We start from the raw sequence: 13,416 nt of genomic DNA, 5'->3' as shown, positions 1-13,416 counted from the left end.
ACTTAGGCTTGGTAGACATTCCTGAACTTAGAGCAAGTATCACTGATTATGATCCTTTTAAAGAAACTATACCAGTTAGCTGTACTTTGAGAAAAGTTGATTGTAACTAGATGCATTCATAATCTAGATTGAAATGTCCATCTAGAATAAGCTTCCCTTGACATATTCTAATACATTTTTTTTAATGATCTCAAAGAATTTAGCACTTGTATATATCCATATTCGCAAGGCAATCATGTCATTTCATTTAGGATTATATCTCATAAACCCTTCTGTGATTTTGGGTTTAAATGACTTTAGAATGTCAAGATAGGATCAAATTTCACATGGAAAATAAGGGAGTTGGCATCCCAAGGCTATGAGGTTTTTCAAGGAAAGAGGATATTACATTTCCATAGGTAGATCCAAGCCATAGAACACCGAGTTTGATGGAACTGATCTCATAATTCCATATGTATCACTGATATGTTTTTAACACCTTACGTTCTACCTTTGGTTTGTTGTATTTGAAAGACAGAATTGTATGCTTTGAAAAATGCTTTTAATACTGACAGATATAGTAGTCATCGGAAAATTAAGTTTACGTAGGGGATCTTTGCCAATGATAGCCAGATTTAAACATAGCCTTCATATTATCATAGAAGAAATATTATTATGCCAAAACAGGTATCTGTTGAAGGGAAAAGGCAAGGATAGTGTATTACGGTAATAAGGTCATATGGTTTGTTGTTCAGAAATGCATGTTTGAACATGTACTGCGCTCTCTGAAGCCGTGTAGATTTAGCTGATGGAACTAACCTCTCTGAGTGTCAGCACAATAACAGTATTGCTTCTGCTGCTGCTGTGGCTACGATGCTAAGCAGGGTGCTCTGCTGTGCCTTGTGTGCCTCGCCTCATTTAATCCTCCCCACAGTTCAGTGAGGTTTAGAGAAGTTTAAGACCACACCTCTGCTATGGCATCAGTGTGGAACAGAGGATCAGTCCCAGGGTGTCTTATTAATCGCTAGATAATATTCTAATTTAGTGAGAGGTACTGTCTTAGTCAGTTAGGGCTGCCATACAAAATACCATAGACTGAGTGGCTTAAACAACAGAAATGTATCTTCTCACAGTTCTAGAGGCTGGAAATCCAAGACCAGTGTGCCAGCCTAGTCTGATTCTGGTGAGGGCTCTTTTCCTGGCTTGTAGATGACCACCTTTTCACTGTCCTGTGAAAAAGAGAGAGAGAGAGTTCTTTCCTCTCTTTGTCTTCTTACAATGACACTAAGTCCATCATGGGGACCCCACCCTCATGACCACATCAAAATCTAATAACCTGCCAAAGTCCCCACCTCCAAATACTATCACATTGGAAGGTAAGGCTTCGTTTGACATATGAATTTTGGGGGCACATAAAATTTCAGTCTGTGTTAAAGAAAGTGCTAAACAAATAGTAGCTATTACCATTTTTCATAGTAATGGTATTACTATTATTCATCTTCTTAAGAAATGACCGTAGAAATGTAGTCGTCAGAGGATCTTCAGACCTCTGAGGGTCTAACAATTGGACATGAACATTTTAACATATATCAGAAAATTAGGATTCAGTTTCAGTGCCACATTTTTCAAAATAACCTATTTGACTGTGAATCCCCATTGTCATCCGTAGCAGCTAAACTACGGAAACAACCTAAGATGGCAGCCTGGATGTCCAATTGAACTCAATAAGGGTCAAGTTGTACTTACTCTTCTGACCCAAGTCATTCTCAAAATTAACTGTACTAGCTAATCACTTGGAAAGATTTTTTTTTAAACACTCAGGGTTGGGATCCAGTCCCAAAGCTATTAACCAGAATATATAGGGGTGAAGTCCAGGCACGAGTGTTTGTGAATCTCCTCTGCTGATTCACCCAGGCTGGAAAAGCACCACTACCAGAAGCGCCGTTAGCAGTGATGTAGCTTATTAAAGAGAGTGGAAGACTCCGTTTGCTTTTCAAGCAAAAGTTAACCATACCTGTAATCTTCTTCATGAAACAGATTTGTAGTTACACATTTTAAGATGATCTCTTGTTAAATTACTAGTTTTGTTAGGAAGGTGTGTTGAGGGCTTGTCATTCTATGCTTTATCTCGTCTAATCTTCAGAGCATCCCTAAGCTGTTGCACTGTGATTGGCCCCATTTTATAGATAAGACAACTGAGCCACCGGGAAATGTGAGTTAACTCATCTGGGATGACGCGGGAGGTTCCAGGGCAGGTCTATGAGCCTTGAGACTAGGCTCCACCAGGATGGGGGTGTAAGCCTTCCAGGCTTTGTTACCACTTCATGAAGTTTAGTCATGGAAAGATTGATGGTGGCGATTCTGAAAAATAACCTGAGGATACGCCATGTTGCTGTCATGGGGGTTACATTTCCAGCACATCCCCCTCCCTGAATCACGGACAGCCATGAGCAGACACTCTCAGCCATCTTGAAACCGAATCCCCCCAAAACCAAATCCTCCTCTACCGAGTTTGTGATTAACATCTCTATCCAAAACGTTATTCCCTTTCTTGTCCAACACCTGTGCCCTCAGGATTGAGGAGTATCAAAAAGGGGGGATTGAAACCAAGCAAGACTCTGTGGGGCTTTCCCAAGTACAGAAGCCCCGCTGTGTCCCCCATTTCTTGTTTGTAAGAAAAAGGTTTCCGCCTCCCAGACCTTCCCTGAGTTCCAAAGGGCAGATTCAAGCAGTTACGAACTAGGGGAGTGAGGGAAGGCAGGGAGAATGAGTAGTGTAGAGACGGGGCCCGGGCCTGGCTCCTCCTGGGGGATCTGACACGCATCTCAGAGTTCTCCCACAGGAGCTCAGGCCCCCACCCAGGGGGATGGTGGTAACCTCAGGCTGAGCATGAACCCGTGGACCCCAGACGGGCTGGAAGCAGACTGATGATTGAGACCCCTGGAACACCACCCTGTCACCGCACTACCAAACAGTCCGAGGAAGGCGACACACCCTGAAGCCCTCCGCCCATACTCTACCTATAAAAACTCTTTCCTGGGAATTCCCTGGCGGTCCAGTGGTTAAGACTCCACTCTTTCATTGCCAAGGGCCCGGGTTCAATCCCCAGTCGGGGAATTAAGATCCCACAGGTTGCACGGCGTGCTCAAGAAAAAAAAAAGAAAAGAAAAAAGAAAAAAAGGAAAAACTATTTCCTGAACCCATCGGGGAGCTTGGGTCTTTCGAGCGTGAGCCGCCTGTTCTCTCTGCGCGGCCCTGCAATAAACCTTCCTCTGCTCCAAACTCCGACCTTGTGGTTTGTTTGGTCTCACGGTGCATCTGACACATGAACATGGGTTCGGCAACAATTTGGCTCTGAGAAGCTTCTCTAGGGGTGATTCTGACTCATGATTGTGTCCCCAGGGGTAGCCCTGTGTTTGCACGTAGTAGACCCCCTAAAAAATAAATACATGTACAGGAAAAAGAGCCTTGGGTATTTTCCTAAGCTTGGCTCTCCCTTGGGGAAACAATCAAGAAAGAGTTTCACCTCCCTGGAAAGGAAGTCACCTCATCGTCCCACCTTGAAATCCAGCAGCAAGGCTCCTCCAGGCCATACCCTGACTGCTTATATCGGAAGGACGGATGACAAGAGCAAACAAAAGAATATTCATAATAAGATTAATACTCTGGTTGTTAGTTCAAAATCAACAGCATTAAACCAAAGAGCCATAACTACAAGGTGTAAAGCTGTTTGTCGATGGGGTGAGGCCTCAAATGCCGCACCAAGAAGAGAAGCAGGTTGTGATGTTAAGAAAACTGCTCCAATGGTCATGAACAGATCAGTCCAGCCTGGCACCCTGAACCCTGGGCTTCTGGTGCCTGTAAATATTGTAGCTGAAGGCATTTTGCTTTGTAACATATGTTGGAGAGGCTTAAGTTTTTTTTTGATGTGTTCAGTAATAAGAAGAGCTACCCATATTTAGTACTTACCGTGAGACAAACTTTGTATCGAGTGTCTTCCGTGCACTGACCCACTTATTTCCTCAAAGCAAATCAATCAGTTAATATCTTCCTCACTTGATGGATGAGGGATTTGAGACTTAATGCTCTAAGTAATCTCTCAAGCTAAGAAGTGGTGGAGCCAGGATTTGAACCCCGATTGTCTGATGTGAGAAGCCAAGGATGTGATGATTATATTATCCCCTCTTCCTGAGCACACGGAAGGGCGTCGGCGTGGCTACAAAGAGCAAGTGATTGGATGTATGGCGGACCACGGTGTGACTCCGGTTTTGCCGTCCCCCCGGGAAGAGCCTCCTCTCCCACTTTTCCCTTTGTTGGATGAGGCTGAGTAGTATGGGATTCAAAGTAAATATTCACAATTGTTCTCTGGTCTTTAGAGAGAGATTTTCTAATTCTCTTCAGTTCTTTAGTTGAGACTTTTGCACAGACTTCACATTTGTGTACCATTCCAGGCAGGCCGAGGTTGTACAGGTATTCAAAAGCAGGCTGTGGATGGAAGGTGTGGTTGGTACCTCCCTGGAAGCCAGCAGGCCAAACTCTTTGCCGCGCAATGAAAGCAAAGGGTTTCCCGTGTGGAGCCAGAGCCAGGCAGCTTTGAGCTCTGGTCAGTCTAGAGAAAGAGATGACGGCTAGTGCTGGCACACTTCCCAGCTTGGTACCTCATTCCCTGACAGTCCTGCCTGCCTCTGACCAATCACATCTCATTGTTTTCCCTTGAAAATCATGGTAAAATACTTAAGAGTTTTTGTTTCCGTGTAGACGTTAGTGCTGCATTAAAAAGGACGTTTAACTGGGAGAGAGGGGGAATGACTTCCGGAGCGGATACCTGCCATTTCACTTAGTCCCCTGCTCTGGTTGAGCGTCTTTGGCAAAGGCAGAATGAACTCTTAGAATTGCCCCTTGATTCTTTTCTGAAATTGCATTTCAATAGAACAGATCATCTTTAGGGAGAAAAAAACAAAAAACAAAACCCTTGTATGTTCTGATCACAGATGCATGGGAAACACACCAAATTTGCTTTCACTACAAGTTGAAGGTCTTCATCTGCCAAGTCGATTGGTTCCAAAAGCAGGTTCACTGTTGCCTGCCAGCGTTCCTCATATGAGCTGGCAGAAGCCAAGCAACACATTTATGGCATCGGCTCCGTATCTCTGCATTGGAATCTCGTTTAGTGGAGTGTGAGGGGATGAAAAGGAACAGGGGAGCTTAAGTTGGTCTGAACTACACGACAACACTCGCCATGAAAATCAAACCAGATCCTCGCTGAGGGCTGCTCGTCAAATTCCCTTCCTGTTTTCCTTTTCATGCTCTTTGTTTTGTTTCCCTGATCCTTTGACCGCATGGCTCTCATGGAATCGGAAGTCAGGCAACACCACAGAAGAAAGCGAACCGAGCTTGTGGTGTCCCTGACTGAGCCAGACCCCAGAAACGGTGGAAATATCCAGACCAGCAAGGTTTCGAGTGATGTGTGGGCCTCCTCGCTAGGAGCCTTTGCAAGGTTTATGTTTATTATTTCACTCATCTGTCAGCAACATTGATTTTGAGGGTTAACCTTTCTTTTTTCAGAGCCATTAAGTAAACACACTTCCAATAAGCCACAAGATCTAGCTTTACAGGGTGTGAAATATTAGACTAATACTTTCCCCTCTAACAGACATTAAAGTTCAGTCATAACCAGTCTGCATTTGAGATTCTTCATTTGTGAAAGACCCTTAGACTGATGAAGGTCATCGTCAGCGGTGTGGAGGTTAATAGTAATCAGCCTGATCTCCCCTAATAAAAGGCTCTGATTTATAGTATATGCCTGTCACGTAGCGTCCTCTCTCTATGGCTCATTTCAAGCACCAGTGTGTCATCACTGACCGCACAGTTGGGAAGAGATGCATGAATAGCTCTCGCCAGGTGCCGTGAGCTACCTTCAGCTCGCCTCTCCGGCTTTGTCTGGAGAGCTGCTGCATGGAGACGCTGGTGCCCTTGGGCCTCTTGATGGGCAAATTGGGAGGAGGGGAAACTGATGACTCCGTGCCACCTACCTACGGAATCGTCTGTGAGATCCCTTACACCTTCTGTGCTTTCTGGGTTAACGCTTGTAGCTGCAGGAAAATTAAAGGAAAATCAAGATGTGTGTCTCTCTTTCTCTCTTTGCATGACTATTGAAAAAACTAAGAAGAGGTTTCCAATCTGGGGCAGTGAGAGTTGACCATTTGAAGTTAAATTGGGACTGATTTCACACGTGCTCCCTAGCTCTTAGATGAGGAAGTAATCCTATGGTCACAAGTGTGCTATGTGCTCCCAATTCAGGCCAAACCATGCCTGGCGAGGCATTTGTCTGTATTATATAAGATAAACTTATTAAGCTCTGACCTAATATCTCAGTCCTATTAGCCACGAGCCAGCGACCTTTCTCACTACCATCTGAGGTAGCTCCAAGTAGGAGAAAGAATTCCCCAACCCATCTCTCACTGTCAGTTCTGTATCGCTGACCTCCTAGGCTAGGCAATGTTCCACGCTTTTAATGGACATTATCTCTCAACCTCTTTCCACCACGTAAGGTAAAGATTATCTGCATTTTATAAATGAAACTAACTGGACCCGGTGAAATTAAGTTGCCAAAGTTTACACTGATCATTAGAGCAGGGCTGGGATTCGGAGCCCATTCTCTCTGAAGTCAAAGCCTTTCCATCTCTTTCTAAGAAGGTATTGTCTCTTGTGTATATTGATTTGTATAAAGTGCTTCTTTAAGTCAAATTCTGAGCCAGGAATAGAAATGCCAGTCCTTGCGATGGATCCGCCAGCCTTTTTCAGAATAATCAAGTCCAGAGGAGAGGAATTCCAAGGAGTACAGAGGTAGTGGAGGCTGTTCAGTAGGGCCTCTGGCCTACGGATGCTCTGAGCTCCAGGGCTTCTCCCCCAGGGCTGGAAGGTGGCTCCTGCGACGGACATTCTCCCTGGCCTGGGGCCCATTGTCACAGTCAGTGGTAGGAGAAGAATACTGCACATTCCATCTGGGGTCAGGTCCTATGTCTGAAAGTGTAGTGATGCAGGCCTCAGAAACGATGAGTGATCATGTATGGGAAGGGAAGGGCAGGCCTCGAGTCCTCAGCTCCAGGGGAACCGCACAGGTTCTTTTTGTGTCTCCGAATCTCGATGAGCCGCCAAGGGCTAACACTGCATCAAGTGATGACTCAATGGCATGATCTAAAGGCAAGCGATGATAACTTCGGCCACATCATTTATTCAACTACCATTTACTAGAGATCCGTCCACCAGGAGTGGGGGAAAGGGCTTATTGTTGTAGTTGGCATTATTTGAGGGATAGCTAGAGAAACCCTGGTTCTACTGAACATAACTTAGTAAATGTGGATGGAAAAATATCAGAACAAGGAGTCGACTTTAAAGTGTAGACTTAATGCTGTTGCTGACTTGTGTTATTTTGGAAAAGTTACATAGCTTCTCTGAGTTTTCATTTCATCTTTAAAATGTGATTAGTATTACCTAACAAGATACTATAATAAGACTCAAATTAGTTATTATACATGCAAATGCTTGAAAAATTATTGATAGTTATGAAACAAATGAAAATTGGCATATATGCATTGAATACATGCTAGGTGCCTGTAGAACGTGAAGAGATATGTCATAGTCTCTGACACCAAGCACCTTACAACTTAGTTACAAAGAAAGGGTACAAACACTTAACAAGTTAAACAACACAAGGGATGAATAATATACAAACTCTAGAAATGCCATGCAGTAGTTCATGATTAATTTCCAAATGAATGCCTCTGTCAGTTGTCCTAGGAGCTTAGAGGAAGACAAAACAATTGATGAGTGCGATATGTAAAGTGTGTTGGAAGAGGAATAATTTGACAGGGGGAGAGAGAGAGGGACAGGGAGAGGGAGAGAGAGAGAAATTGATAAGTCAAGGACAACCCAGAATGAATATTGAATATACAGGTGTATAGGACTGATCTTTGTTTCCCCAAAATTTGTAGGTTGAAGCCTTAACCCTACATGTGACTATGCTGGAGATTAGGGCCTTTAAGGAGGTGACTGAGGCTAAATGAGATCATAAAGGTGGCACCCTGATTCAATAAAACTGGTGTCCTTATAAAAGAGGAAGAAATACCAGAGATGGCTTTCTCTGTCTCTCTCTGTCTCCCTCTGTCAGGAGGACACAGTGAGAAGGCAGCCATCTGCAGGTCAAGAAGAGAGCCCTCACCAACAACTGAACCCTGCCAGAACCTTCATCTTAGACTTTCTATTTTACTGTCCAGAACTACAAGAAAAAAATGTCTGCTGTTTAAGTCATCCAGTCTGTGGTGTTGTGTTATGGCAGCCTGAGTGGATGAAGGCAACAGAAACTGTGTAAATAAAAAAGAGAGGAAGGAAGGGATACACAGTACTCTTTAAAAGTTGCTTTTGTGTTGGTTTTTTTTTTTTTTTAAATTAACATTTTGGCCAGTAAGTAGATAACCTTGGAGTTTAATGTTTGGAAAATGATAGACTGAAAAAGACATAGAATAAATCAGGGTCAGGTTGAAAGTGACTTTGAATGCCACTAAGAAGTTCACATTTTACCCTGTAGCAAATGTGAACGCACCTCAAATTTTAAGAGCGGACAAGATGCTCGGTAGTAAAGCAGCACTTTAGCAAGAATAATCCTGTGAGAGTAAGAAGGCTGAATTTTAAAGAGCAGAGACACAAGGCAAAAGGTTGTTGTAATAATTCTTTTAGAGTTTAATGCTAAGTAAAAGATCATCTTGAATATATATCAAAAGTGAGCTTGGTAACTCACCACATTCCTGTATTTCTGCCAAGAAACTCAGCAAATGCAGCAATTAGTTCCATCTTCTCATTTATTTGTTTCTCTTACTTTATTACATGGATTATCTTTTTTTTTTTTTTTTTTTTTTTGCGGTACGCGGGCCTCTCACTGCTGTGGCCTCTCCCGCTGCGGAGCACCGGCTCCAGACGCGCAGGCTCAGCAGCCATGGCTCACGGGCCCAGCCGCTCCACAGCATGTGCGATCCTCCCGGACCGGGGCACGAACCCGTGTCCCCTACATCGCCAGGCGGACTCTCAACCACTGTGCCACCAGGGAAGCCCTGGATTATCTATTTTTTAACACATGTTTCCCCACTATCAGAATAAATATAGCGTGTTCCTATGGAAATTTTTGTAAGCTGAAATGGTGTGAAGTGAATAAGTAATTACCTTAGGACGCTTCTTGCAAATGAATGCGCAAAATAAATGAAGATAGAGCACAGATGCTCACAGACACAGTTCAGTTTCTGGCGGCTGGATGCTGAGATGCTGAGTGTATCGTAGGGAAGGGGCTTGGCGGGGCCCCTCTCACTGCTCGGGGTGCCGCCTCCATAAAGCCTCACTGCGAAGTAAATGCGGAGCGGTTTTGACTTTTCACGTTTTCTCATAAAAGCAAAGATTCTCTTCAGATTTCTCTTGTTTAGCAAATACAGGCACTGATGTAGGTCTTTCGTAAAAGTGAAGTGGTTAAAAAGAAGCTTCAAAAAGTGAAAGATACCTGTAGCTCTATTTATTAATTCAACAAATATGTATCAAAACCTACCAAATGTCAAGCTCTGTTCTAGGCGAATGAAGATTCCCTGCTCTTATGAGCACATCTTCTAAGAAAGAGAGACACACAATAAACATAATAAACAGGAAGTCATATATATTAGAAGTCATATAGTATGTAGTATATAACTATTATACACCTCAAGGATATACTGAAGAGCTTTTACATACCCTCTATGAAAAGAAAAGAAAAACTAGAGCAAGAAAAGTGAATTTAGATAGTGTCAGGGGAGAATAGATGGCAGTTTTAAATATGATGGTCAGGGTAAGCCTTACCGAAAAGGTGACCTCTAAGCAAAGACTTGTACCTGCATCTCATATTGTAAGTCAATATGAACATTCTTTTTAAAGAAGGAGGGTTTTAAATAATACACAAAAAGAAAATTTCAGTAGTTAATCATGCAGTGATAGAGGCTTAGGCCAGTGTTTTAGTGGTGGGGAAAAGAGATCAATGTAAGAGAAATTGTTAAAAATAATTGATAGTTAAATGACTAACTCACCCTTCTCATCTGTTCTCCATATTCAGAAAGGTGAGTGAGGTTTCAGACTTTAATGAATGGAAGACTTACAGCTTCATTCATGGAGGTAGGGCTTTCAGTGAATGACGGTCATGCACTTTTGAAATCTATGACCCTTGCTGAAACCAAACCAAAAGAACAACAAAAAAAGAAAAAAATATAAAAGGAAATTTTATTTGCAGTGAAAATGGAAAACAGCTACTTCCCTAAACCACAGTCTTTGAAGAATATCTGCCAAACATTCTGAAATTCAGATGAATCAAGGACGGTTGCTGAAAGCCAAAACAAATGAATATCTTCACATCTTGAATGAGGTATAGAGTTCTCTAAAAGTACATGAGACTCCTCACGGAGCGTGGGTGGGCTGCAGTAATAAACATCCCTGTGGGATGTAGGTCTCTTTGAAATCTGGGCTCCTAAATGGCAGAAGTCATCTGGATGTGAAGTGAAATCAAGAAGAAACAGAAAATACTAGCTCCTGATTAAAGCCAATGGGGCATACATTAAATACATTGAATAACCTATCAAACAATGAACAGGATGCTTACTTTCGAGCTACACAAACCTGTCTGGATCATCTATTCACCTGAGGAGACATGTGCCACCAAGACATAGGATGAAAAATATACACTGGTGATGTGTGTAAGATAACACATCTCATTTCAAATTGCCAACGGCCCCAGATTACTTCTGCTACTCTGTAAATTATTCTAGAATGAATAGGAGAAACAGAACTATACTCATTCAGAAATGAGTCATAGGACTTGCACTTCTGTCTAATGTGGCTAACAGGGGCCAGACTTCCCCTTCACCAAAATATATGACACATGGGTTTTGAGCTGTTAGATACCAGGCAATGAAAGATAATGTTCATGTAGAGTCAAGAAACAAACAAGGCCGGCTGTGACCGCCGTGGATGCACTGCTGAGTTGGGTTGCTTCCCAGAGCAGGAGACTTGGAAGGATTTCCAATGCTGGCTGGGGCCGCCTGGCCAGTGGGGCAGGGCAGGAACTGCTTTAGAGGGGCCAGCTGGCTGGGTGGATTGGGCAGGGAAATTCCTCAGTGGAACCCTGGGGAGAGGCACACGGGGTGAGCTAGGTGGTAGAGAGTGACAGAAATGGTGGCTGCCAGTGCCAGGCCAGCGAGATCAGAGTATAGTGAAGAAACAAATGGTGCCCACCAGCACCTCCTTCCCCAGAGAAAGATCTACCAGATCCCTGTCCCTCCAGCACATGCCCTAAAATTAGTCACTGTATCTCCATTTCATAAGAGGCACGTGCTTTTCAGGCTGCTGCCTCTGGGCTGGGAATCAGAGTGAGTGAATTTGCACTCAAGCCCCTCAAGACCAGAGTCTCAGTTTCCATAGCCCTAAGGTTCTCCCAGACAGAAGCCCCGCTGGTTTTCAAAGGCAAACGTGATGAGAGCTCATCTTCCCAGTGCAGGATCCTCCAGGCTGAGGGTCCTGACATGGGGCTCAGATTCCCTGCTCCTCAGGAGGACCTCCATTGTTGTGATGTCCCTCCTGCTATGGTCACTGCTCCAGGGGCGTGGGTTCTACCTAGACCGCACCTCTGTCCCCTCCTACCCGTCTCGATGTGGCCTTTACTTTACATCCTTAGTTGTAGAAAATCTGTTCTGTTAGTCTTCATGTTATTCTCAGAGAGAGTTGTTCTATATGTAGTTGTAGTTCTGGTGTGTCTGTGAGAGGAGGCGAGCTCAGGATCTCCCTACTCCACCATCTTTATTTGATCCCTGGGTAACTGTTCATTTTTCTTATCTACATCTCTTTAAAAGATGATCAATTGTTAAAGGCAAAAACATTTTTTAACGTATTTTGGGGTTTATAATGCACGTAGAATTGAATGTATGAAAATGAAAGCACAAATTCCAAATTAAAATAATGACAGACCACTACTTACCCATTATAACGGTTAAAATTTTTTTTAAAAAAAACTGACAATAACAAATGCTGATGAGGATGAAGAGCAAAGGGAACATTAGTCGTTGCTGGAGGAAATGCAAAATGGTACAACCCCTTTGGAAGACAGTTTGGCAGTACCTTATAAAGCTAGACTATAGTCTTAGCATATAATTTAGCAATTCTGCTCCTAGATATTACCTAATTGATTTAAAAACTATGTTCACACAAAAACCTTCACACTGTTCATAGCAGCTTTATGTGCAAATCAAAACTACAATGAGCTATCACCTCACACCAGTCCGAATGGCCATCGTTAACAAGTCTACAAACAATAAATGCTGGAGAGGGTGTGGAGAAAAGGGAACCCTCCTACACTGTTGGTGGGAATGTACATTGGTGAAGCTACTATGGAAAACAGTACGGAGGTTCCTTAAGAAACTAAAAATAGAGCTGCCATATGATCCAGCAATCTCACTCCTGGGCATATATCAGGAGAAAAACATGGTTGGAAAGGATATATGCACCCCAATGTTCATTGCAGCACTGTGTACAATAGCCAAGACATGGAAGCAACATAAATGTCCATCAACAGAAGAATGGATAAAGAAGTGGTACATACATACAGTGGAATATTACTCAGCCATTAAAAGCAATGAGATAATGCCATTTGCAGCAACATGGATGGAACTGGAGATTATCATACTAAGTGAAGTAAGTCAGACGGAGAAAGACAAATATCATAGGATATCACTTATATGTGGAATCTAAAAAAAAATACAAATGAACTTATTTACAAAACAGAAACAGACTCACAGACTTAAAGAATGAACTATGGTTACCAGAGGGGAAGGGTAGAGGGAAGGGATAGATTTGGAGTTTCAGATTGGCATGTACACACTGCTGTATTTAAAATAGATAACCAACAAGGACCAACTGTACAGCACAGGGAACTCTGCTCAATACTCTGTAATAACCTAACTGAGAAAAGGATTTGAAAAAGAATAGATACATGTACATGTATAACTGAAGCACTTCGCTGTACACCTGAAACTAACAATACATTGTTAATTAACTATGCTCCAAAATAAAATAAAGATTTAAAAAAACAAAAAAGGGCAAAAAATACAAAAAATATTTTAAGCTCCAAAGCATTGAATAAATTCTGAGATGTGATTTGTGAGGAAAAATAAATAAATAAATGAAAACTATGGTCACATAAAAATTTTCATGCAAATGTTCATAGCAGCTTTATTCATAATCATCAAAAACGGGAAGCAATCAAGATGTTATTCAATTGATGAATGGATACGTGAACTGTGGTACTTTCATACAACAGAATATTATTCAGTAATAAAAAGAAATGAGCTATCAAGCCATGTAAAGATATGAAGAAAACTTAAA

The sequence above is a fragment of the Monodon monoceros genome, unplaced genomic scaffold (assembly GCF_005190385.1).
Source record: "Monodon monoceros isolate NGI ecotype Baffin Bay Population unplaced genomic scaffold, NGI_Narwhal_1 Super_Scaffold_14, whole genome shotgun sequence".
Taxonomy (NCBI): domain Eukaryota; kingdom Metazoa; phylum Chordata; class Mammalia; order Artiodactyla; family Monodontidae; genus Monodon; species Monodon monoceros.
The sequence above is the reverse complement of the archived record's forward strand: the minus strand, read 5'-3'. Positions refer to the sequence as shown.